Here is a 26,665-nt window from a genome sequence, read left to right on the forward strand (position 1 = left end):
TAGACCAGCACACCTTCACACCAGAAACAGTGTTTGTTTAAAGAGCCTCCTGATGTGCTGCCTGACTTCGTTTAGCAGTATTTAATGAAGGGTGACTCGTACCCAGATCTGTCCTTGGAACCACATGAGGGAGGAAGTCTTTATATATATATATATATATATATATATATATATACACATATATATATATATATATATATATATATATACACACATATATATATAACCAAACTCAAGCCAATCAGGAAGCAGCCCCTGAAGCCCTCTTCCTCTCAAGAACTACCATTCCTCAGATTTCTAACACCGCACATCGTGTGAAGGGAGTCTCCCTGAGCTTTGCCCAGTTTGTTCTGCATTACGGCAAATATTGTCTGCTTTTGACCTCTTTCATCAGCTTTATAAGAAATATCTCTGGTTTTACTTCTACTAGGTGCATATTTTGAGAGGAAGGAGCTGTCAGGCACCTATAAAAATACCTTTTGGGACCCTCTGGAATCAGGATTACGAATTATCCCTAGGCATCAGACTGGATCTGGAAATGTGTTTTTGAACAGTACCACTGCGCAATGATAGGTGGCATCAGTCAGCTTTGCGAGGCATTGTCGGCATTGTCTGTGTCGGAAGTGACATGTGCGTTGCCTATGCAGGTGCCAATCCAGTGCACTGATGTCAGATCGTTTCTTTCCACGCCAGTCAGCCCAGATACGGAAAAGAGATACCCCCAGTCCCTTTTTGACTCACCTTTTTGAACCTTTCGTCAAAGATTTTTTGACTGGTCACACGAGAAAGGCTGGTTTTAAGCCCTGTGGTGTCTATCACCAGATAATGTCGCTGACGGATCCACACCTCACCTGCCTCTGGTGTCCGAAGTGTGAACGCAATGCCAAGACCAGCGTCGATTGTCATGCCATGCACCCCAAGGCCCTGAGGGTGCGGTTCTTCAAGCTCCTTGACACTCAACACTGCAAAAGTCTTGATCCTGATCGAGAGGAAGTTCTCAAGATCGGTCACAGAGACATCAATCATTGTCACAGTCGAAGTCGTCCAGGTAAGTCCTACAAAAAGAAGAGAAAGAAGTTCAAGGGGTCCTCGACTTGTCCCTATCCTTTAAAGTCATCTGAGGAGATGAGGGAATATTGCCATTCGAGACCTACCTCTGCAGTTGAGCGTGCTGCTGGGTCAAATTCATGAAAATTATGAAGCCATGCAACTCATAATTGAGTGGCCCGTCCCCGCTGACTTGCCCTCAGGCCCCGTGAGTTCGGGAGTTGCCATCTGGTTCTCAAACTGTGGGCTTGCCCCCTGCGCCAGTCGGGCCCTTTGGATCCATGGACGGATCTGGGCCAGCGCCGCAGAAGATCGAGGAGGCTCGACATGCATCAGCTTCATGTCCCCGGCGCTTCCCCAACTCAAGATCGAGCCTGATGGGGATCGTCTGATGTTGACTCAGGCACTGACTGGATGCATTCCATCCAGGCTGGCTGGAGCCAACGCCCTATTCCTATGGGCTAGGACTTGGGGAAGATTGGGAGGGGCCACTGGACCCTTATAAATAGAAGCCCCTAGACCCCAATGAGGACACCAGGTGTGAGGATTTGGTGTATGCCAGTGCACTTGACACCTCCCCATATACTGGCTTGGTCTCTCCTCCTACTGTGGCTACGGAGGAGAGCCTTATTTGCACTGATAGTGAGGAGGACTGAGAGGTCCTAGACCTTCAGCTTCCCTCCTTCAGCCGGGAGTCACCTCTTGCAAACTGCTTCACCCTTTTAAAGAGCCTCTCATAGATATTCTACTCGGGCCTGGTCAAAGCCCTGTATGGGGGCTCCTGTGAACTGCCATTGCCCCACCTCAGGGTACCCAACTTTCTCACCCAACTCCCCACCCTGGAGAGCTTGGTGGTTCAAGCCTCCACTTCAAAATGAAATCCTGGTGCATTCCCTACCACTTCACCAGACAGGGAATCCAAGAGGCTGGATACCTTGGGAAAGAAGATTTTTTCTTCCACTAGCCTGGCGCTGTGGTTGGTGAACACTGCATGGCTTTTGGGACGATACTCCCACTCGCTCTAGGACTCATTGCCCAGGTGATGCTTATGGTCTCGGAGGAGGCCTGAGCCATACTCTCACAAGCTATTGCTGACAGGAGGGTTACAGCTATGTTCGCCATACGCTGTGTGCTGAAGACGGCTGACTCACTATGCAGAGAGGTTTCATCGTCAGAGGACCTTAGGTGCCATGTCTGGTTGAGACCCACTGGCTTTTCTGGGGATGGCCAGGCCTCTCTCACTGATATATCCTTTGATGGCTCCTGTCTCTTTGGAGACAAGGTGAACTCAGTGCTAGAATGCCTCAAGAACAGCTGAGCTACAGCTAAATTCTTGGGCCTTTCTATGGACCTTCACCAACCCCGGCCTCAATTTTCCTCCTTTTGTGGCCACACAAAGGGCTTCCAGCTGTGCCTCTACCAGCCCAGCCACTATGGCATGCAAGCTTCCCAGCGCCTGTGTTGCCGAAGAGGGGGTACCCACAGACCCTGTGTGTTAGGTGGCCCGAAGTCAGGCCAGTCCACCACCCCCAGCATCCCAAGGCTCCAAGCCTATTTAGTTCGCCCTCTAATCATCATGGACATCCAGTGGGAGGCAGGATATGCCATCATCTGCACCATGGGAGGTTGATAACATCTAACCAGTGGGTTCTCTAGATTGTCCCAAGGGGCTACTCTCTCCCCTTAGTGACTACCTCTCCACCTATGCCACCAACTTTTGATAGACTGACGGAGGACCACTTCTCATTACTCCACCAGAAAGTGGCAGCTCTCTAGGCCAAATGAGCCATAGAGAGTGTGCCAGCATCATAGTTAGGTTGTGGTTGTTATTCCCACTGTTCATGGTAGTCCATGAGCATTTTCAGTTCACAGTGCTCCCGTTTAGCCTTACCAGTGAGCCCTCAGGTGTTCAAGCTGATGGCAGTGGTTGCAGCTCACCGGTGGAGATGAAGGGTGCCAGTCTTCCCCTGTCTCGACAACTGGGTGTTGAAGGCAGGCTTGTCCCAGGCAGTAGTCTTCCACCTCCAGACCACAGTGGTCCTCCTGCACTCACTGGGGTTCACTTTCAACATGACAAAGTCACACGTGACCCCTTCTCAGATGCTTTTTTTCGTTGGGGCTGTTCTGGACACAGTGCAGTTTCAGGCTTATCCTCCCCAACGGCGACTCCAGGATATTCAAGCTATGATACTGATGTTTTAGCCTCTATCTTGGATTTTGATGAAACTGACTCTAAAGCTGCTGGGCCTCATTGCCTCCTGCATCTTGCTTGTAACACATGACAGTTGGCATATGCAGGCTGTACAGTGGGACCTGAAATTCAAGTGTGCGCATCATCAGGGTAACCTCTCTGACATGTTCCAGATTTTGTAAGGCACTGCAAAAGATCTGCAGGAGTGGGTAATGACCTGTGATTGGATCTGAGGCAAACTACCCCCTTGCCCAACCAGATCTAAGAGTAGTGACAGATGCATCACTGTTGAGTTGGGTCGACCATCTGGGAGAGGTGGAGATCAGAGGCCTCTGGTCTCCAGCAGAATCCAGACTCCATATCAACCTGTTGGTGCTCTAAGTTATCTGACTGGCATTGAAAGCCTTTCTACCCTTCATCAAGCGAAGGCTAGTGCAGGTGTTCACAGACAACACCACCACCATGTGGCACTACAACAAAAAGGGTGGGGTGGGGTCAAAGACCCTTTGTCAAGAGGCTCTGTGTCTCCGGACACGGCTGGAACGTCAGGACATTTCCCTGATGGTTCCATACTTGCTGGGATCTCTGGATGCCAGAGCAGACAAACTCAGCTGAAGATATCCCCTGGGTCACAAATGATGTCTCCACCCAGAGGTGGTGCAGGGTCTATCTCATCAGTGGGAAAAACCTTGGTTAGACCTATTTGCCACCACCGAGAACGCACAATGTCAGCAGTTCTGCACACTGGAGTTTCCAAAGACGGCTCTGGCTCAGAGATGCTTTTCATCTTGAGTGGAGCTCAAGCCTCCTGTACTACTTTCCACCCATACCACTCTTTTGTCACAGCAGCAGGGGAGTGTTCTCCACCTGAACCTGTCAATGCTCTGCCTTCATGTCTGGAGATTGAGCAGCAACAGTTGACAGGTTTCGACCTTCCGCCCAAAGTCTGTAATGTCATCTTGGCAGCCAAGTGCCTTCACCACCAAGATGGTATACTACTGCCTTTGGGGTAAGCTTGTGGCAAGGTGTGCAGAAAAAAACAGGTTGATCCCTTTCTGCTTCCCTTTCTCAGGTTCCTCTCCTTATTCTTTGTCTGGCCCAACCGGGCTCTGCTTTGGACATCTTAAAAGGCTATCTTTTCTACCATCTCTGCACTTCTGTGGTTGCCAGGTCAGCCATCCCTTTTCAAGTCTCCTGTTGGATATAGGTTTTTGAAGGATCTCCAACACCTGTTCCAGTTTTCACCCTTCATTTATCTTCAGTGGGATCTAAATTTAGTTTTAAATCTTTTGATGTGCTCTCCCTTCGAGCTGCTACACAACTGTCCTTTAAGGCTGCTTACTATTAAGACAGCTATACTAGTGGCAATACCATCTGTCCAGATGGTCAGTGAATTCCAGGCTTTGTCATCTCTGCTAATGTACCTCAACACCTTTCTAGATAAGCTGGTCCTTCGCATTAGAGCTTCCTTCTTACCAAAAGTAGTGACTCTCTTTCATGTAGGTCAGTCCATCACTCTGTCTACCTTTTGCGCTTTGCCTCATCCCTCCAAGAAAGAAGAGCGACTCCACAGGCTGGATCCAAATAGAGCTTTGTAGTTCTACCTTGACCGCACAAAAGAGGTCCAGGTGGACGACCATCTCTTTGTGGAGCATGTCAGAGCTGAGAAAGGGAAGGCGATACAGAACTGGACCATCTCCTGACGGATCGTCATCTGTATCTAAATCTGCTATACATTGGCCAACAAGCAACCACATGAGGGTTTGCGAGCTCATTCCACCAGAGCCAAGGCTGTAACCACTACATTACCACGTAGAGTGCCAGTTCTGGACATCTGCCAGTCGGCAACGTGGGACTATCTGCACACTTTACCAAGCACTACTGCCTGGACAGACAGATCAATAGGGACGGGCACTCTGCCCATTTGGTCCTGCAAGACTTTTTAGTGCGAAATTGTTTTGCAGACTCTCCTCTGCTTGGGTATCAAAGGTAACAAACATGTAACTAGAAATCTGCATCAGAAGAACAAGACTCTGTCTAGCTGCAGATTCCTTACTGACCCACTCATCCTCCCCACTCTGCAAACAATCAGTGCTGCTGCCCTCATGGACCCACCCTAGTACCCCATGCCCTGGTTACCTAAGTACCTTTTACTAGGGAATTATAGTGGTAGCTAAAGATGTATCCAATTGTGCCAATGCATCACAACAGTTTTAGGGAAAGAGCTCTGGCCCAGTGAGCCTGGTTAACAGGGGGCCTAAGCACTACAATTTCTATACTACATCATACATCAGGCAAAAAGTGTGGGCATAACCATGTCAAAAAAGGCCTTATAGAAGCAACTGGCTGGTCATGTCCATCATAATTTTTCTGAGAAGGTACTGCTCCTATCCCCATTTCAGAAGCGTATGTTTGGACTATGAATTGCCTGGAGTAGTCTAGTGCTTGTAGGACTGGAGTAGAGCACATATCATTCTTCAGAGTGTCAAGTGCCTTTTGACAACTCACTGTCCAGTTGACCTTTTTGGGCATTTTCTTGGAGGTTAATTCTGTGAGAGGGCAACTATAGTACCATAATCCTTCACAAATCTCCTATAGTACCCAGTCAAGCCAAGGAATGCCCTGTCTTGGTTGTGGGAGGTTCCCAAGCCAGAATAGTCTGAGTCTTGGGTTAGAGGGGCGGCACTTGGCCTCAACCAACCAGGTGAACCAAGTAAACAACTTTTCCCTGCCCTATCTGACACTTACTGGCCTTAATAGTGAGTCCTGCCTTCTGTAGAGCCTCAAGGACCCCTCCCCTGGTGGATCAGGTGATCCTGCCAGGTGGAACTATAGACAGCTATGTTATCCAGATAAGCTGCACTATAAGTTTCCAGTCCAGCAAGGACTTGGTTCACCAAACTCTGGAAGGTGGCAGGTGCATTTTTTAATCCAAAGGGCATAAAATTGAACTGATAATGCCCACTAGGAGTAGAAAATGCTGACCTCTCTTTTGCTCCTGGGGTCAGGCTGTCAAGGCCCAATTCCTCGGAGTCTGTGCGTTGATGATTAGAGGCCCACCTCCAGGCAGCACCAACTCAGTATGCTGTAATAGCACTGATGATTGGAGCAGCCAGGCGGGGGGAAGGGAATTTAGGATAGGAACAGCCAGGAGGGAGATCTAAAAGGAAAAAGGTTAGACACACAATAGAACATCAATCACAGTAATTATAAACCAGACAATATAATATTGTGAATATGTTTTCCATCAAACATATTAAATAAACTAAAGCTCCCTATTCTCACTTGGAAATCTAAAACAATTGGCACTCCAGACCAAAACAAGAATGTACCAAAGAGCATATGCCAGAAGCTCAGAAACTCAGGAGAAACAGTAAATCCCAAAACAGAAACCAGGAAGCCAAAGGTGAACTTATAGGTCACCCCACATTCCTTCCACATGTGTTTTAAGTATGCAGACATGAAGTTAGAACCTCTGTGTGATGCTAACTCCTTAGGGAACCCTACCCTGGTGAAAATACCCAGGAGGGCTTTGGCAACTGCAGGTGCAGTAATGGTCCTAAGGGGAATATCCTCATGATACCTATCAGCATGATCCACTACCACTAGTATGTATCTCTGTCCTGATGCTGCTTGAGGGTGAATGGGGCCAACAATGTCGACCTGTACCCTTTCAAAGGGTACCCCAACCACAGGTAGTGGCATTAAGGGGGCCTTTAAGTGCCCACCTGCTTTGCTGCTGGCCTGGCAGGTGGGGCAGAACTGACAAAAAACCCTTACTTTCTGGGACATTTCTGGCCAATCAACGTGGTTAACTAACCTACTCCAAGTTTTATTTTGGCCCAGATGCCCAGCTAGGTGAATGCCATAGGCTAAAATGAGGAGTCATTCTCTGAACTGCTGGGTCACAACAATCCTCCTTGTGGCACCAGGTTTGAGGTCTCTGGCCTCACTTTATAGGGGCCCCTCCTCCCAATAAACCTTGTGGGTACCACTGACATTCCCTAACTCTTCCTGTACAGCTTGCTGCCTCAGGCCTTCAGGAGTGGGGCAGGTCCTATGCCCCTGGCACAGACCTTCCCTGGAGGGTCCCCTTGGACCCAAGAGTTCTGGGTGGCAAGGCCCAAGCTCTTCAGGCTGTTCCCTCCAAGAAGGTTGTCTCCTCTTTGTGGGAAGAGGGATCCTGATCTGTTTTGAAGCTGGTCCCCCAGTCTTCTTGCCTTTTCTCTTGGGAGGCTGGTCCACTATTTCAGGATCCGCCTCTCCTTTTTCTCTCCGAAGTTTGCTTTGTGCCCTTGTCTTGACACATTCCCACTCAGGGATCCCTAGCATTGCTGCATGGGTCTTCAGTTCTACTTCGGCCCAGTGGGCATGCTCCAGGTCATTTCCAAGCAGGCAATCTACTGGGAAGGCTAAGACACAACCACTTCTTTTTTCCCTACTACTCCCCCCCAATCAAAGGTAACCATAGCCATGGGATGGAACTTTGTCTCATTGTCAGCATTGGTGACAAGATAAGACTTCCCTACCAGGAACTGATTTGAGTAAACTAAGTACTGAGTTACCATGGGACCACTAGCTCCTGTGTCCCTCAGTGCTTCTACTTTCTCCCCATTAATCAAAGGACGCTGTCTGTATGTTTGCATATTACTTGGCCAGACAGCATAGGATAATTCTACCCCACCCTCTGTGACTAAAGTTGCCTCTGTGGAGTCGCTGACATGGTCAGGACACACATATGATTCCATTTGGAGAGTGGCAAATGCATTTACTGCAGGTTGATTAGAGGCATTCTCTTTGTTTTTACAGCTAGAGTCTCCAGTTTGGGATCCTTTAGTTTTGCAGTCATTGTACCAAGCCTTGCTGGGATCAAAGTGTCTACCTTTGTACCCACTCCGAGATTGTGAGGAATCTCTGGGCCCACCCTCTTTTGCAGGTTATTGGGGGCCTTGAGAAGACCCTTTGTTATTTTTGCTTTGGCTTCCATCTTTCCCTTGGGGGGCTTTTTGGCCTCTTTCTTAAGGTCTCATCCTCAGTGATAGTTTTGGTCACCCTTGTCTTGACCCAATGGTCTGCCTTCCTCCCCAATTCTTGAGGGGAAAGCGGACGTAGCCTACCAGATGTTGATGCAACCTATCATTGAAACAATTACCCAGCAGATGCTCTTTCATGAACAGGTTATACGGCCCATCATGATCTTGTACCTTGTTTCCAGCTAACCAACCACTCAGCATTTTAACTGAATAGTCCACAAAGTCTACCCAGGTTTGGCTCTGGGTTTTTAGAGCCTCCCTGAACTTTATTCTGTACTCTTCAGTTGAAATCCGAAGCCCTCAATCAGGGTACCCTTCATGAGATTATAGGATTTAGGGGCATATTTATACTCCGTTTGCGCCAAAATTGCGTCGTTTTTTTTGACGCAATTTCGACGCAAAACTAACTCCATATTTATACTTTGGCGTTAGACGCGTCTAGCGCCAAAGTCCATGGAGTTAGCGTCATTTTTTAGCGTGGACACCTACTTTGCGTTAATTATATGCAAGGTAGGCGTTCCCGTCTAAAAAATCGACTCCGAGGCATGTGCGTGGGATTTATACTCCCGGGCAAAAATCACGCCCGGGAGTGGGCGGGTCAAAAAAAATGACGTACGGCCGCTTTTGCGCAGTTTTTTAGCGCCTGCAAAAGGCAGGCGTTATGGGACCTGTGGGCTCTGAAGGAGCCCAGAGGTGCCCCCCCATGCCCCCAGGGACACCCCCTGTCACCCATGCCCACCCCAGGAGGACACCCAAGGCTGGAGGGACCCATCCCAGGGACATTAAGGTAAGTTCAGGTAAGTGGTTTTTTTTTTTTTTTTTTTTGTGGCATAGGGGGGCCTGATTTGTGCCCCCCTACATGCCACTATGCCCAATGACCATGCCCAGGGGACAGAAGTCCCCTGGGCATGGCCATTGGGCAAGGGGGCATGACTCCTGTCTTTGCTAAGACAGGAGTCATTTCTATGGGGGTTGGGAGTGAAAAAAAATGGCGCAAATCGGGTTGAGGCAAAAAAATTGCCTCAACCTGACTTGCCCCATTTCTTGACGCCCAAGCTCCATATCCCCCTACGCCGGCGCTGCCTGGTGTACGTCGTTTTTTTAACGCACACCAGACAGCGCCGCCGGCTAACGCCGGCTAACGTCATTCAATAAATACGGCGCCCGCATGGCGCTTCAGAATGGCGTTAGCCGGCGCTAATTTTTTTGACGCAAAACTGCGTTGGCGCAGTTTTGCGTCAAAAAATATAAATATGGGCCTTAGAGTGTGTCTCATTCAGTGTCAGGAGCCTATCCCTGCACTTTACTGAGAATAACTCCTACAACAGTGTGCCCCAATGTTTTTCCTCAAATTCCCACCAAATGCAGGCTCTTTCAAAGGCAGAAAACCATTTGACTATATCATCCCCTTCAGTGAAGGGAGGGACAACTCCTTTTGGAAGTTTGATGTTGAAAGATTTCTCCCTCAACACTTGTTTCCTGCCACTAGAGATTTGTCCTAGGCCCAACTCTTTTTTTTTGGTTTCTCTATTTCCAAGCACTGACTCTCTAAAGCCAGTCTCTTGGTCAGCCTGGCAATGTACAGGTCTGTTTCTGTGGGTGCTCTGGTGCTTCTGGTAGAAGAGGAACCACCCTCATCCCCATTATTCACAGGATCTTCTTCTTCATCTGGGGGATTATCTTTTTTCGTGCTGGGCCACCAGAAACCTAAGTTTCTCTGCACTGGGCCTTTTTACAGTACAAATTTGGTAAAGCCTGCAGAGTCTCCTTAATTGATCATAGCTATTTGCCTCATAAGGTTCCAGGTCGTGCTCCTGGGTCTTGGTCACTGCATCTGTCATTTTTACTTTACTAAAATTGGGATCATTTTAAGAATTTGGAATCCACTTTTTGCCTAGGCCAACTAAAGTAAGGACTTTTAAAACTGTTCACTAAAGTTGTAGGGACCTAACCAGGGCGCTAACAATTATTAAAAAAAATTGAAAAAATTGTTCAGTGAATTAGAAATAAAAAAAATAATTAACTAAAGGATATTCGGAGAGTTATCGGTGTGCTCACAAAAACGACAAAGTGGTATCAGCAAATGAAACGTTTTTATCCCACCCCTGATCCACCAAATGTGGTAGGTGTAGGAGGCTGGCCTGGCTTATAGTGGGTACCTTGTGGTACTTACACCCTGTGCCAGGTCCAGTTATCCCTTATTAGTAGACTACAGGTGTTTCTAGCAGCTTAGGCTGATAGAAGGTAGCTATGGCAAAGCAGCTTAGGCTGAACTAGGAGACATGCAAAGCTCCTACTATACCACTTATATAGCACAATATCATAAGAAAACACAATACTCAGAGTTACTAAAAATAAAGGTACTTTATTTTTATGACAATATGCCACAAGTATCTCAGTGAGTACCCTCAGTAAGAAGGTAAGTAATATACACAAGTTATATGTTCACAAACCCAAAACAGGTAAGAGTAAGAAAAGTAATGCAAACAGTGTAGAATGACAATAGGTGAACATAGGTCTAGGGGCAACACAAACCATATACTCCAAAAGTGGAATGCGAATCACGAATGGACCCCAGACCTATGGGAGCTTATAGAGGGTCACTGGGACTGTAAGAAAACAGTCAGGGTGTCCAAGATACCCCACCCCAAGACCCTGAAAAGTAGGAGTAAAGTACACCTACTACCCCAAAAGGGCACAATAGTCGTGATAGGGGGAATCTGCAAGAACCACAAACACCAGCAAAGCACTGAAGACGGATTCCTGGACCTGAGGACCTGCAAGGCAAGGGGACCAAGTCCAACTGTCGCAATAGTGTCCAGGGGGGGTAGGAGCCCAGGAAACCCCGGGTGAAGCTGGAAGGAAGCTGCCTCTGGATGGAAGAAGCTTAGGATTCTGCAACAAGAAAGAGAGCTAAGAACTTTTCCTTTGGATGGAAGATGTCCCACAGCGTGCTGAAGGTTGCAGAAGTGTTCCCACACAGAAATACCGCAAACAAGCCTTGCTAGCTGCAAGGGTCGCGGTAGAGGTTTTTGGGTGCTGCTGGGAACCAGGAAGGACCAGGATGTCGCAACTTGGAGGAGGAGACAGAGGGGGCGCTCAGCAACTCAGAGAGCTCCCACAGAAGCAGGCAGCACCTGCAGAAGTACCCAAACAGGCACTTAGAAGATTTGTGAACCGGAGCTGGCTCAGAGTCACAAAGGAGGGTCCCACGATGCCGGAGGCCAACTCAGAGGGTTGAGCACTGCAGGGCGGAGTGCTGGAGACCTAGGCTAGGCTGTGCATGAAGGAAATCCTGGAAGAGTGCACAGGAGCCGGGGCAGCTGCAAATCACACAGTACACAGGTTTGCAGTCTAGCTTGGGGAGGCAAGGACTTACCTCCACCAAACTTGGACTGAAGGATCACTGGACTGTGGGAGTCACTTGGATAGAGTTCCTGTGTTCCAGGGACCACACTCGTCAGGATTAGAGGGGACCCAGAGGACCAGTGATGCAGTCTTTTGGTGCCTGCGTTAGCAGGGGGAAGATTCTGTCGACCCACAGGAGATTTCTTTTTGGCTTCCAGTGCAGGGTGAAGGCAGGTGACCCCCAGAGCATACACCACCAGGAAACAGTCGAGAAAGCCGGCAGGATGAGGCGCTACAATGTTGTTGGTAGTCGTCTTGCTACTTTGTTGTGGTTTTGCAGGCGTTCTGGAGCAGTCAGCAGTCGATCCTTGGCAGAAGTCGAAGAGTGAAGTGCAGAGGAACTCTGGTGAGCTCTTGCATTCGTTATCTGAAGAATTCCCCAGAGGAGAGACCCTAAATAGCCAGAAAAGGAGGTTTGGCTACCAAGAAAGGAGGATTGGCTACCAAGAAAGGTAAGAGCCTATCAGAGGGGGTCTCTGACGTCACCCACGGGCACTGGCCACTCAGAGCAGTCAAGTGTGCTCCCAACACCTCTGTTTCCAAGATGGCAGAGGTCTGGGATACACTGGGGGAGCTCTGGGCACCTCCCTTGGGAGGTACTGGTAAGGGGAGTGGCCACTCCCCTTTCCTTTGTCCAGTTTCGCGCCAGAGCAGTGCTGGGGGATCCTTGAACTGGTGTAGACTGGCTTATGCAGCGATGGGCACCATCTGTTCCCATCATAGCATTTCCAGAGGCTGGGGGAGGCTACTCCTCCCCAGCCCTTTACACCTATTTCCAAAGGGAGAGGGTGTAGCACCCTCTCTCAGAGGAAATCCTTTGTTCTGCCTTCCTGGGCCAGGGCTGCCTGGACCCCAGGAGGGCAGAATCCTGTCTGAGGGGTTGGCAGTAGCAGCAGCTGCAGTGGAAACCCGGGAAAGGCAGTTTGGCAGCACCCGGGTTCTGTGATAGAGACCCGGGGGATCATGGAATTGTCCCCCCAATACCAGAATGGTATTGGGGTGACAATTCCATGATCTTAGACATGTTACATGGCCATGTTCGGAGTTACCATTGTGACGCTATACATAGGTAGTGACCTATGTATAGTTCACATGTGTAATGGTGTCCCCGCACGCACAAAGTCCGGGGAATTTGCCCTGAACGATGTGGGGGCACCTTGGCTAGTGCCAGGATGCCCACACACTAAGTAACTTGGCACCCAACCTTCACCAGGTGAAGGTTAGACATATAGGTGATTTATAAGTGACTTATGTGCAGTGAAAAATGGCTGGGAAATAACGTGGACGTTATTTCACTCAGGCTACAGTGGCAGGCCTGTGTAAGAATTGTCTGAGCTCCCTATGGGTGGCAAAAGAAATGCTGCAGCCCATAGGGAACTCCTAGGACCCCAATACCCTGGGTACCATATACAAGGGAATTATATGGGTGTACCAGTGTGCCAATGAAAATTGGTAAATTTAGTCACTACCCTACAGTGACAAATTTAGAAAGCAGGGAGAGCATAAACACTGAGGTTCTGGTTAGCAGAGCCTCAGTGATACAGTTAGGCACCACACAGGGAACACATACAGGGCATATATTATGAGCACTGGGGTCCTGCCTAGCAGGATCCCAGTGACACAGGGGCTAAAACATACATACATACAGTGAAATTGGGGGTAACATGCCAGGCAAGATGGTACTTTCCTACAGTAGGCTGCCCCTGTATGTAGTGTACAAAGCTAGGCACACTGTGCAGGGGTCAGGCAACCACACGTTGGTTTACAGGGGTAAAAACTAGATCACCTAATGCTGTAATTTTTAAGGTATCTTGGTCAAGTAGTTAGGCCAATCTTGGAGCAGTGCAAAGCATTTGTTGTACTCAAAATATCAATCTTGCAACTTCCGATTTGGGAGTTAGCAGCTGGTCAGTGAAGTGACCCTCACTGGTTTGCTGGTTTCTTGCTGTTGTAGAGTAGTACCTCCACTATGGAGGGAATTCTATGGTGATTTCCGAAGCCTGGAAGTCCTCTGGGGTTCTTTCGTCCAGTTGTCCAGAAGCTCCTCAGGGGTGATTGTCGGGTCCTGGGTACAGCAGGCAGGGTTTGGCGCCTTTTCTTTGTTTCAGCAGGTCCACAGTTCTCGTGCCTTGAATCTTCTTGGTGCTGGTCTTCTTTTGTCCATCGAATCTGATTTCTCGCTGAAGCCCACTAAGTACTGTATTTAGTGGGCGCTTTAGGGGGAACCTGGTAGTGACCAATGGGTCACCTACATTTGCATGGCTAGACCCACTAAAGTGATCACTTCCCTATCCCTGATTGGCTATTTTCCTTCTATCCAAGATGGAGACAAATTAAATGAAGTGCCCACCTCGCAGGCAACACCTTAGGGGTGGTGCATGCCAGGTGTGGCCACTCCTCCTAGTCTTTGTTTGAGTTTTGTGCCGTTGCTCCCACCAAACGTGGGGTTTGCACGGGGGTTACCATCTGCTGCTAGCAGCAGGCCTGGGGATCAAGTTTCTAAGACAGTAGCTCACCACCAGGGCAGTGCACATTCCTGAGGGAGGAGTTGTTGGCACCTCCACCAACAAAGGGCTTTGTTCCACAAACCAAAGAGATGGATCTCTCCCCCAAGGTTTGTAGATTGGGTGTCTGGAGGTGGCAAACAGGATAGAACCAGTCACAACCATGCCAGGGTAGTTAGGTTTTGCAGGGGGAACCTCTAAGGTGACCACTGGGTACATTTAGGGATAAATACAATACTGGTACCAGTTTGGACTTATCATTGATATCAAGCAACCCAGGGTTCAGAATGGCCATCATGTATCTGGGAAACTCGTATTGACCAGTGTCCAGTACATGTATTAAAATGGCTGCTCTGTTCACTCACTATGTCCCAGGTTTGGCAAGGACACAGTGGGGGCATATTGCTCATGCAGCTATGCCTTCACATTTACTATGGTGCACCCTGCCTTACGGCTGGAAGGCCTGCCCGAAGGGTGTCATCTATAGTGTATGCAGTGTATGGTGGATAGGGCACACAGGCAGTGTGCCATGTCGAGTTTGTGTTTTAGGCTTGCACCAGGACACCCAGGCCTGCAAGGGCCCTAGAGGGTGACACAATGAGAGCTGCTGCCCTCAGGGGCTTACCCTTAATACCCCATGCCCTGGGTACCTAAGTACCTTACTAGAGCCTTATAGTGGTAGCTAAAGGTGTAACCAATTGTGCCAATGTATCACAACAGTTTTAGGCAAAGAGTTCTGGCCCAGGGAACTTAGTTAGCACAGGCCCTGGGCATTACAATTTCTAGGAAACATCATATCAGGCAAAAAGTAAGGGCTAACCATGTGAAAAGAGGCCTTTTCTCACAGATAGTCAAGAAAAGAAGCTGATGTCAGCATGCTGGGTGGCGCCTACATATGTACCATGCATGTCACCTCTTGTGCAGCCAACAACACCACAGGGAGCCAAACAACGCCATCTACCAGCCCTGTACTGTACCCCTGTACTACTGATGAACAAGTTTCGGATCTAGTCTTACGCCTGGAGATAATTCTAAGGTAAGGAATCTGCAGCTAGATCAAGTCTAAGGTTCTGTAGCAAGGCCTTCAAACATTGGAGCCATGCAATTCAATCAGGCTGCTAGCTGCTTCTGAGCCAGACATTGAGACTGGCAAACGGAGCACTGATATGACTAAAAGCCATAGGACATACACTTTACTGAAGAGTACTTTTACATCTTGGTGGAAGCTCTTCAGGTGTTGTCCAAGCACATGCATGACCAAGACGGATGTGGCACCAGCCTGGACAACGAACCCTCTTAATGGTGAAAGGATTTCTGGCAGAGGTTTTATGCTTATCAGAGCTGGCTGTTTGTTTTGTGCCTTCATTAGACACCTTCCCTAAGGATTATAGGAGATATTGCAGTGTTATTTTCTCTGAGGCTTCTACACTGACAATCTAATACTCCTAGGCTGGAGTTTCTGTCAACTAGGTGATTCCCTTCCCAGAAAAGGATGTGGCTATGACTAGGCTGGCTCCTGCCATCTTCCAGTGAGAGACCGCACAAAGGTCTATCAAACCAATATTGTTTCTTCCTATTTCTTGACTGTCTTCAAACACGATACCTGTTCCTTCATAAAGTTTCAATACAATTTGCTTATTAATTTTGACAGCAACTATTTGATATTATATATTAATTACACTGGCTGAAATTCTAATTATCACAGACTTGGAAATGTTTCAAGGCAATAACTCAACCCATGTTATCTCTAAGAATTACCTTTGTCTCCACTGCTTAAATATGAAGTAGTTTAGATGCAAAAAACCCTCACTTTAGAACATTTTTCCTCCCTATAAAAGTCTCTGGAAATTACATTAAAATTAGAAATAACTGAATTAAAATTGATCAATCAACTCCTTTTGTCTCAAAAATTCCTCTGATTGCCAAAAAACTTCTTGATATGGAAAAATTTAACAGACAGTATAAGGTCTGGTTTTCAATCTCCCTGAGACTATTGAAGGCCAAAAGAGTTGTACTTTTTTGTAGACTCTAATATCCAAATTATTAAACATTACCTTCACAGAGATTTGAAGTTGATAAAGCTCACTGAATTTCATATCATTGTCATAGTACTACGCCATAATCATCTTGTCATGATAAGACAAGCTAGTAGAGAGATAGCTCCTTTAATGTTTGACGGTAATAAGATCTACGCTTTACTACATATAGGTGAATAGAGGCTATCTGACAGTGTTGTATCTAATATCTATTATGTATTCGCCCTGCTGGGCTTCACTATTATTGAATGTTCAAATTTTTATGTTTGTTCTATGTTGTTTGTCTTGTTTGTTTTTACGAGTTGTAAGCTACTTTTATTTCTATTTTTATCAACACTTCTAATTCTTCTTTTTCTTGTACATCTTTCTCTCCTTCTTAATTACATTGATGCCTTTAGATTGCCAACCCAAAATAACTTAATTAAATGTCAAAGGCCTTAGATATCCAACTAAATGTAGGAACATCAATAAATACCTTTCTAGGCGTACTGCTATTTGTTGGATTCAAGAAACTCAGGTGAATGATCATTTTTTATCTTTCATAGTTAAAGGTTGGCTTGAAGGTTTTTATTCTTCACCAGCTAACAAAAAGATAGTGTTGCCATTCTTTTTTTTTAATGTTCTTTTACAGAGCCTGCATTATTTTGCAATGCTAATGGTAGATCTACACATGTCAAACTACAGATTGTTAAAAGGGTATTACATTTTGTCACTGTTAATACCACTGTAGTTGTTAAACCTGACAATGTTCCTTTCATAGTTGGCAGGGGTTAAATCTTATAACAGATCCTTTATTAGATAAACTATCTACAAACAAGTTTCAGCCTTCTCAAATTTTCTTATGTTTTTGAAGTCTTCTTTTAAATGTTTGTAAACTTTATTTTCCAGTCAATAAAGATTGTACTTTTTTTTCGAATCCTCATTTATTGCATTCTAGTCCTCATTATTTACTAGCTTCTAGAAATTATGTCACTCAATTTCCTATCGTAAGATACATCAAACTAATATTTCAGATCATGCCATGATATCCCTTTTATTAAAATAGACAAACTATCTTTTCCTAGTCCTCGCTAGAAAATGAAGGTTGGTGTTATTCTTAAAGATGAATACTAAAGCAAAAAATCAGATTATATTACAAATTCTTTTTACCCTCAATAAAAGACAATGATACATGTATTTTAATCAGATGGGATACATGTAAGGCAAATATTAGAAGTACTGCCTTCTCCGATACGGCCATTGACAACAAATTAACCTATTGTAGAATTTCTGATCTGAAAAAGCAATACCTAAATTTGCAAGACTAATTGTTTCATCAAATAATGTGGATTATAAAATAATATTATAAATAATCAAGATATGAATTCAATTTATTTAGCAAGAGATCTACACAGGAAATATCAAAACAAAGCTTCATTTCAAGCTAATAGATTTAGGAAACTGCTTTCTAGTTATATGTGTATCAAAATGCACATACAATACGAACACATGCTACCCACTAAGACTCTGGTCAATTATTGACATCTTCTAAAAATATCCTAACTGAATTTCAAAAATGTTATTCTAAAATATATCAAATACTGATATTATTGATTCTAAAATAATTGATACATTTTTATTATCTTGCAGTATGTCTGTCCTTACTCAAGACAATCAAGATTCTTTAGATACCCCAAATTCTCCCGATAAAGTTCAGACTGCCATTGTTTCAGTTAATTGGTGGAAAACTCTTGGCCCTGGTGGTATTCCAACTAATTCTATACAATATTCAATGTACAGTTAATCTCATACCTTCTGCCACTTTTTACAGACTTGCACAAGAAGTGAATGTATCTTGTTCTTTTTCTGAAGCTTTGAATGTAGGCTTTCCTAAGTGAGATAAAGATCCCACTATTGTTTTCATGTACAGGCCAATATTATGAATCAATCAAGACTTCAAAATGTATTAAAAAAGGCATGCTACTAGCTTGTCTAAAGTATGTGCCCAATTAAATCATCCTCACTGTAGGAAAGTACCCTCTTTTTGCATGTTACCCCCAATTTCTGACTGATGTCAGTGTGTTTGACAGTGTCACTGGAATTCTGCTAACCAGGACCCCAGTACTTATGCTCTCTCTCCTCTAAATTTTGTCACTGCATACTGGTAACCCAGTATTTCACCCAAAATTGGCATACCGGTAACCCCTTATAAGTCCCTAGTAGATGGTACCTAGGTGCCCAGGGCATCCGGGTTCCAGGGGATCCTTATGGGCTGCAGCATTTCTTTTGCCACCTATAGGGAGCCCATGCAAAGGCTTCTACAGGACTGCCATTGCAGCCTGTGTGAAATAGTGCATGCACCCTTTCACTGCCATTTACACTGCACGAGGTGACTTATAAGTCACCTACATGTCAGGCCTTCCAACCTTGAAGGCTAGGTGCAGAGTACCTGTGTGTGAGGGCACCCCTGCACTACCAGAGGTGCCCCCACGTCGTCCAGTACCATTTTCCTGGACTTCGTGAGTTCGGGACGCCATTTTACATATGCACTATACATAGGTCACTGCCTATGTACAGCTTCACAACAGTAGCTCCGAATATGGCCATGTTTGGTATCAAACATGTTGGAATCATACCCGAAGGCTTTTGCAAGCATTGGCTGTATGATTCCATGCACTCTGGGGGCTCCTTAGAGGACCCCCAGTACTGCCATTAGAGCCTTCTGAGGTTGTCCAGGCAGCCCCAGCTGCTGCCACCATACAGACAGGTTTCTGCCCTCCTGTTGCTTGAGCAGCTCAAGCCAAGGAAGGCAGAACAAAGGATTTCCTTTGGGAGAGGGATGATACACCCTCTCCCATTAGAAATAGGTGTTACAGGCATGAGAGGGGTAGCCCCCTAGAGCCTCTGGAAATGCTTTGAAGGGTGCAGATGGTGCCACCCTTGAATAATTCAGTCTACACCCTTCAGGGACCCCCAGTCCCTGCTCTGGCACGAAAATGGACATAGGAAAGGGGAGTGACCACTTCCCTGTCCATCACCACCCCAGGGGTGGTGCTCAGAGCTCCTCCTGAGTGTCCCTGGGTTTTGCCATCTTGGATTCCAAGTTGCCAGAGTACTCTGGGAGCATCTGAGTGGCCAGTGCCAGGTGCTTACCTGTTAGCTGACCAATCCCTCTTTCAGGGCTATTTAGGGTCTCTCTCTTGGGTGGTTCTTCAGATTCGGATTGCAAGACTCCAGCAGAAATCCTCTGCATCCTTTACTTCACCTGCTTACCGACGGAACTGCATCTGGACCTTCGAGGATCTCTACAACTGCAACAAAGAAGCAAAGACGACTTCTGCAACAATGTATCTTCAGCTCCTGCCAACAACTGCAACTGTTTCCAGGTTGTGCATCCTCCGAGGACTGCCTGTCTTGAGCCTGCACCAGAAGAACGAAGGAATCTCCCTTGAAGTGAAGGAGTCCCTTCCCTGCTTCAGCAGGCACCCCTCTGCAGCGACGACCGGTGGCTTGGGTCCCCTGTCCTGAACAAGTGCGTGGATCCAGCAACATGGGTGGTATACTGAAGTGGTCCAGACTATCCTGAAGTCAAGCTGTCCAACTTTGGTGGAGGTAAGAGCTTGCCTCCCATGCAAGACAGTACCCCCGTGCACTGCGTGTTTTGCAGTTGCCAAGGCTTGTTGGTATCCTTCCACGAAGTTATTCATGCGGCTCCGGCCCCCAGTACGCCTTTCTGCGATGCACAGACTCCTGCATGGTTCTCGGACGGCGTGGTATCCCTTTGTGTAGTGCTGCTTGGGCCTCCTTTCACACCTTCTTGGTCCCCAAGCTGTGGGACTCCTGTGCATGCTGCATGGTCTTCTGAGGGATCTGAGTTGCTGAGAGCCCTCTCTACATCCCCCTGCTGGGTAGAGACCACCAGGTCCCTCCTGGTCCTGGGCAGCGCCATTTTCTGTTAACCCCAAGCTTTGCGTGTGCCAAGGCTTGTTGGCGGAATCCAGCGACGCAAACCAGACTGCAATCATCCATCGGGCGTAGAACATTATCTGCACCAACCAGGAATCTGCATCCATCTTCTTGAGTGCAGTGCTGACGGTTCTTCTTCACAGGTGGTTCTTCTTTTGCACCTTCATCCGGGTTAGCAGGGCCTCCTGTTTTCCCTGGACTTCTCAGTGCTTCTTGAACTTGGTGCCCTTCTTCCACAGGTCTTCAGGTCCAGGAATCCATTGTTTGTGTCTTGCAGCCTCTTCTCGTTTTTGCAAAATCGTCTATCATGTGTTCTTGTGTGTTTCAGGAAAGTTACTGTGATTTACTCCTACTTTCCTGGGCTCTGGAGTGGGTTCTATTAATTACCTTTGGGGTTTTCTAACACTCTCAGTGCCCCTCTACACACTACATTTGCCTAGGTGGGAAACCGACTTTCACATTCCACTATTTTTGTATATGGTTTGTGTTACCCCAGGCCCATTTGTAACTACTGTGAGTTTCACTATTTGCACTGTTTTCTAACAGTTTTTACAGCTATTTCTGCATTCTAGTGTACATTACGTACCCCCAATGGGGGTATAGTCTTTAAGGTATTTTTGAAATTTTTGTCACCAAAATAAAGTACCTTTATTTTTGTAACTACACTTGCCTAGGTGGGAAACCGACTTTCACATTCCACTATTTTAGTATATGGTTTGTGTTCCCCCTAGGCCCCTTGCAACCTATTGTGATTTTCACTGTTTGCACTGATTTCTAACTGTTTTTACAGCTATTACTGCATTTTAGTGTATATACTGTGTATATTACTTACCTCCTAAGGGAGTATAGTCTGTAAGGTATTTTTGGCATTGTGTCACTAAAAATAAAGTATGCTTATTTTTGTAACACTGAGGCCCATATTTATACTTTTTGACGCTAAACTGCGCTAACGCAGTTTAGCGTCAAAAAGTTTTGCGCCGTCTAACGCCATTCTGAAGCGCCATGCGGGCGCCGTATTTATGGAATGGCGTTAGACGGCGCAATCAGACCGGCGCTGCCTGGTTTGCGTGGGAAAAAACCACGTAGACCAGACAGCGCCGGCGTAGGGGGAAAATGGCGCATGGGCGTCTTAAAATGGGGCAAGTCAGGTTACGTCGAAAAAATCGTCTTAACCCGACTTGCGCCATTTTTTAACGACGCCCATCCCCCATCAACATGACTCCTATCATTGTAAAGATAGGAGTCATGCCCCCTTGCCCAATGGCCATGCCCAGGGGACTTCTGTCCCCTGGGCATGGTCATTGGGCATAGTGGCATGTAGGGGGGCACAAATAAGGCCCCCCTATGCCACCAAAAAAAAATATAAAAAATAAAAAATTATACTTACCTGAACTTACCTGAATGTCCCTGGGGTGGGTCCCTCCATCCTTGGGGGTCCTCCTGGGGTGGGCAAGGGTGGCAGGGGGGGTCCCTGGGGGCATGGGAGGGCACCTGTGGGCTCATTTTGAGCCCACAGGCCCCTTAACGCCTGCCCTGAGCAGGCGTTAAAAAGTGGCGCAAATGCGCCGTTTTTAGCCACGCCAACTCCCGGGCGTCTCTTTTGCCCGGGAGTATAAATACCACGTAAAGGCCTGGGAGTCATTTTTTAGACGGGAACGCCTCCCTTGCATATCATTAACGCAAGGAAGGGGTTCACGCTAAAAAATGACGCACATTCCGGGAACTTTGGCGCTATTCGCCTCTAACGCCATAGTATAAATATGGCGTTAGTTGGCGTTAGTTTTGCGTCGAAATTGCGTCAAAAAAAACGACGCAATTTCGGCGCAAACGGAGTATAAATATGGCCCTGAGTATTTTCTTTCCTGCGTGTGAGTACTGTGTGACTACAGTGGTATTGTATGAGCTTTGCAGGTCTCCTAGTTAGGCATTGGCTGCTCATCCACACAACCCCTAGAGAGCCTGGCCTCTAGACACTGACTACATTTCACTAATAAGGGATAACTGGACCTAGTATAAGGTGTAAGTACCTTAGGTACCACTATAAACCAGGCCAGCCTCCTACACTGACCAAGCTGATGTCATGGAAGGTAGACTATCTGTGCATAATAGCAGGCTTATTTGTCATGTTTTTCATCAATAACCAATGCTAATGCACACTGGGCTTACTTACGTTAGATTCAGAAAAGGCCTTTCATTAAGTTAATTGGCAATGATTTTGGATTATGGAATTATACTATTTTAATCAACCTTTCATTGACATGGTTAAAGCACTTTATATTTCGCCCTCTGCTAAGCTTTCAGTTAATGGATAAAATGGATAAACTTATGATATTTTTGGAGGATCTAGGGAAGGTTGTGCTCTTTCTCCGCTTCTTTTTCTTTTGGCTATTTAACCTCTTTTTGATCTTATATGAAGTTATCCACATAATAATGAAATTATGATTGGAAACACTAATAGTACAATTGCAGCATATGCAAATGATGTTCTATTACTTATCACTGATCCAGGGACATCAATCATGGTAATACTGGATATAATAAATATTTATTCAACAACATCTGGTTGCACCTTAAATATAAAAAAAAAATCATTCTTCCCTTTAAATATACATTGCACATCCGATCTGATAAAGCAATTCAATATTGTTTGGTGTCAAAACTGAAAATTGGTTGTCTCTGAATCTAAATTGGTGGGGTAAAATTCAATCAATTAAATTGGTTATTGTACTACATATACTATATATACAACCCTTATATTTAGCACTATTATTTTTTAAATTACAGAAACTAATAATCAGTTTTATTTGGAATAATAAAACCCCCAAAATATATTATTCACGATTCTAACATAATAATGGCAACAGTGAATTGAGGTTGCAAATATTTAGGATTGCCACGCTGCCTTTATTGTGTGAAAAGCATCCTTTTGGTTTCAAAATACTAACTCCACATCTACTGCTACATGGAGCAAAATTGAAGAAGACATATTTAATCCTTTTCCAATAATTTCAGTTTTAACTATAACCAATACAAAAGCTTATATTGAGCATTCCAAAAGGACTTAGTTATGTCCAAACCCAGCTACACAATGCTGTTATAATATAAAGTTTTGAAAAATATGGATCGATGCTGAAATCTTATATCTATGCGACATAAGTCAAAGAAATGCGTTTTTATCATTCATTCATCCAAAATACATTTTACCATCCTGTGAATTCCCTATATATGAAATGTGTGTAATTCCATACTTAGAGCCTCATTATGAGTTTGGCGGAGGGGATTACTTCATCACAAATGTGATGGCTATCCCAGCCGCCGTATTACAAGTTTGTGATGGAGTAATCCCCTCTGCCAAACTTGTAATGATGCCCTTAGTTTGTTCCCCAATATCATTCCTGTTGCTAAAATACCATACCTGAAATAGAATTATCTTTAAATATTTTTGGGTCATATTGCATGAAAAGTATATAAGAATGTTTACTTAAGAAGTAATTGAATCTAAATATTATTAGCGATCTCTGGAATATGGAATTGTCTACTACCTTTTCATCTAAAATCTGGGAACATATTTAACCACAAAATGTATTTGGGCGGTTACCTGTTTCTTTATATAAATCAAATCTTTTTTTTTTTTATTGTCTACGGACTTCTATTAGCCCTTTCAAAGATAAATTCATCCTATTTGCTAGCTTAGTAATACAAATAATGGCTCATTTAAACACTTGTTATATGGATGTCCTACAATATTTATATTTTGTTTGAAAAGATGGGATATTGTTTGTACAATTATCAATATTTTGGATGATTTTGTCATATTCTAGAATGATTTGTAAATCATTTGCCATTTTCTTGTGCTTATTTTTCACTAATCAGAAATTATTTCATTTTTTAGTCCTTATTGGAAGGATGCTAAACTAATATCAACACATACCTGGTGGGTCTGGATTACATTTACAAGACAAGGTGTTTGAATACGATGAAGTGAAGACATTCTAACATTACATCTGTAGGAAACAACTGGACTATTATGCATCTCAAAATTTATAATTTTACTTGCACATCTGACTTTGTGTCTTGATATACGTTACACTTTATCTTTATACAATTGTAACATTATATAAGCAGCTTAATGTCTCCTATTTGTCGTTATTATTTAATTAATTTAATTAATTTCTATATTATCTTTTTCCTCATAATAATTATATTGTCCATTAGTACTGTATGACTAATTCTTAATATTTCAATATTATTCAGTACTCTTTATTGTATGTTCATTGAAATATGTCTCATTGCTAAATCTTAATAAAATATTTTGAACTGAAAAGCACTTCAGGTGTGTTGTTTGAGATATCCTGTCCTCAGATATAGAATAAGGCTCTCTATGTTCTGGTAGCTCTTTAGCTAAACCCCCAAGCCTTACTCCCTTCCTTAATTCTTTGAAAAGCCCAGTAGATGGTTCAATAGGTAAGGTGTCTAAATGGCTTTCCCGCATCTGCCTTCTATGCCATCTTTGAGGCCTTGAGGCAGTCAGACATTGATCGTTTTGTGGCACATCTAGAGGAGAAATGTGAAATTTTTGCCTTCTTGTAAGTAGAGGGATTGGGTTGATGCAGTATGGTCTCATGCTGGGCTAGTTGGAGTGGTTCCTGTATTTCTTTCCTCTACTCCCCTGACTATAAAACCCTTCTAACTATCAAGGCCAGCCCTAGGTGCTAGGGCCTCCTAGTGGCTCAAGTCTGAACTGGCAGATATGGTTCACCCTATCAGGCAAAGCTTTGTCTATGGATGAGAAGAGTTATCCATCCCTTTTTTAGATTGACTTCCTTTAGTGTCGTGCCCCTGAGAAGTTTGCCTTCACCTAATCACTTCCTTGATAACGCTGACATCCTCGTAGTTAGCAGGAAAAACACCACCTTGTTTCAAGCAGTTGAGATTCAGCCATTGTCTTCTGCCAAAGAGCAGCAATCCTTTGACTTGCTCATGGATGACATCATGCCATCCTCCAGACAGCTAGCAGAATCAGAGATGGAGGGAAATGCTTGAAAGAACTATTTAGTGTAGCGTCCTCCCCAGTGTGGGTCCCCTCCAATGACTACGCCACACACCAAGCAAAATTTTCCACATCAACATTCTAAACCAAGGTTTCATTTCATTCCAATCTAGCCACTATGTCACACTTCTACAGAATCTGTTTGGAGCCAAAAGGGTTTCGTCATAAAACTCTCAAGACACTACATCTCCCCCTCTGTTACAATTACAATTTTTTGCAGACTCTGTATACATATATATATAAGCATCTTCAATCAACCTTCTTGGCACTTTGATGAGTCAACCTGATCTGGTTGCTGGAAGCTGAGAGTTGTCATCTTCAGTGTCAGAGATTTTTGAAAATGGTGAAGAGGTAGCAGCAGTCACTGAGTTCTCAGTGTCAGTCTTTCTTTCGCCATCTTGATTTGAACACTGATGAATCAAAGGCCTAAAGGGAAAAGAGTGTCTGGTACCCAGACTTCCCAGGGCACTAGGCAATCACCATGTTTGCTTTGGTAAGCACCACGAGGAAATGTTCAGCATCATATGGAGCATCGGATTTCCTTCTTCGTATCTGTCGAGTGATCAGTAAATTTCTCTTAAAAGAGATATTCTTCGCATGTTACCTCTTGTCTGTGTAGGCTTTCAATTTCTGCCTGTTAACCAAGTCCTTTGTACGCATCATGTTCTAACTTCTTTTTCTCTTGTAGGTCTGTTGAGGTAACTTGGTTGTCATTGCTCTCATGAACATCAAAGTTGCAGGACTTTCACCTGTGGTTGAGTGAAATGCTAAACATTAAGCTTGTAGGGTAGAATTTAATACAGTTTTCAAACTGAGGCCCAGATTTATACTTTTTTAGCGGTGCATTTGCATCATTTTTTTACGCAAAAGTGGCGCAAACTTACAAAATACAATTGTATTTTGTAAGTTTGCGCTTCTTTCGCGTTAAAAAGAGGCACTAATGCGGTGCAAAAAAAGTATAAATATGGGCCTGAGTTTCTCAAGAATTGCACGCTGTACTGATTTCTTTAGCGTACCCATAAAACTTCCACAAATCCACTGGCCTGCAGCCATAAAGGTGTGTCTTTTGATGCTTTATATTCAGATGCACCTTGAATTCTTTGAATTCTCGACTGTTAAAAGGCAGACCATTATCAGACATTAAAATGGCTGGAACGCCCCATGTTACAAAGATGCCATCTAGTCTCTCAATGACTCGTTTGGGAGTTGTGGATGAAAGATCTTAGACTAATGGGAAACATGAGTATTCATCCACAGTCACCATCAGGTGATGTCCATTATTGAGCAGACCGCAAACGTTGATGGCTATTTTCTCCTATGCATGTGCTAGCGCGCCTGGTCATTAGTAGGTAAACTTACAAGGGGACGCGTGTAGGTCGATGAACCTTTTGATTCGCATGGAGTATCCTAGTCATGCAGTGACCATTGAACCTAGAAACAACATCAATAAT

The 26,665-nt window shown here is 45.0% G+C and overlaps 1 protein-coding gene across 4 annotated transcripts in view; it reads left to right on the forward strand.

Moving 5' to 3' along the window:
• LOC138295834 (uncharacterized) overlaps positions 1–24,488 on the forward strand; it is a 1,330,477-nt gene extending 1,305,989 nt beyond the window's left edge. For all 4 annotated transcript variants that reach the window (XM_069234393.1, XM_069234396.1, XM_069234394.1 and 1 more), the window contains one exon: positions 24,057–24,488. The gene's annotated coding sequence lies outside the window, so the exon portion shown is untranslated. The remainder of the gene's footprint in view (positions 1–24,056) is intronic.
• The last annotated feature ends 2,177 nt before the right edge of the window (positions 24,489–26,665 follow it).

Source organism: Pleurodeles waltl, chromosome 5, assembly GCF_031143425.1.
Source record: "Pleurodeles waltl isolate 20211129_DDA chromosome 5, aPleWal1.hap1.20221129, whole genome shotgun sequence".
In the NCBI taxonomy this organism is placed as follows: domain Eukaryota; kingdom Metazoa; phylum Chordata; class Amphibia; order Caudata; family Salamandridae; genus Pleurodeles; species Pleurodeles waltl.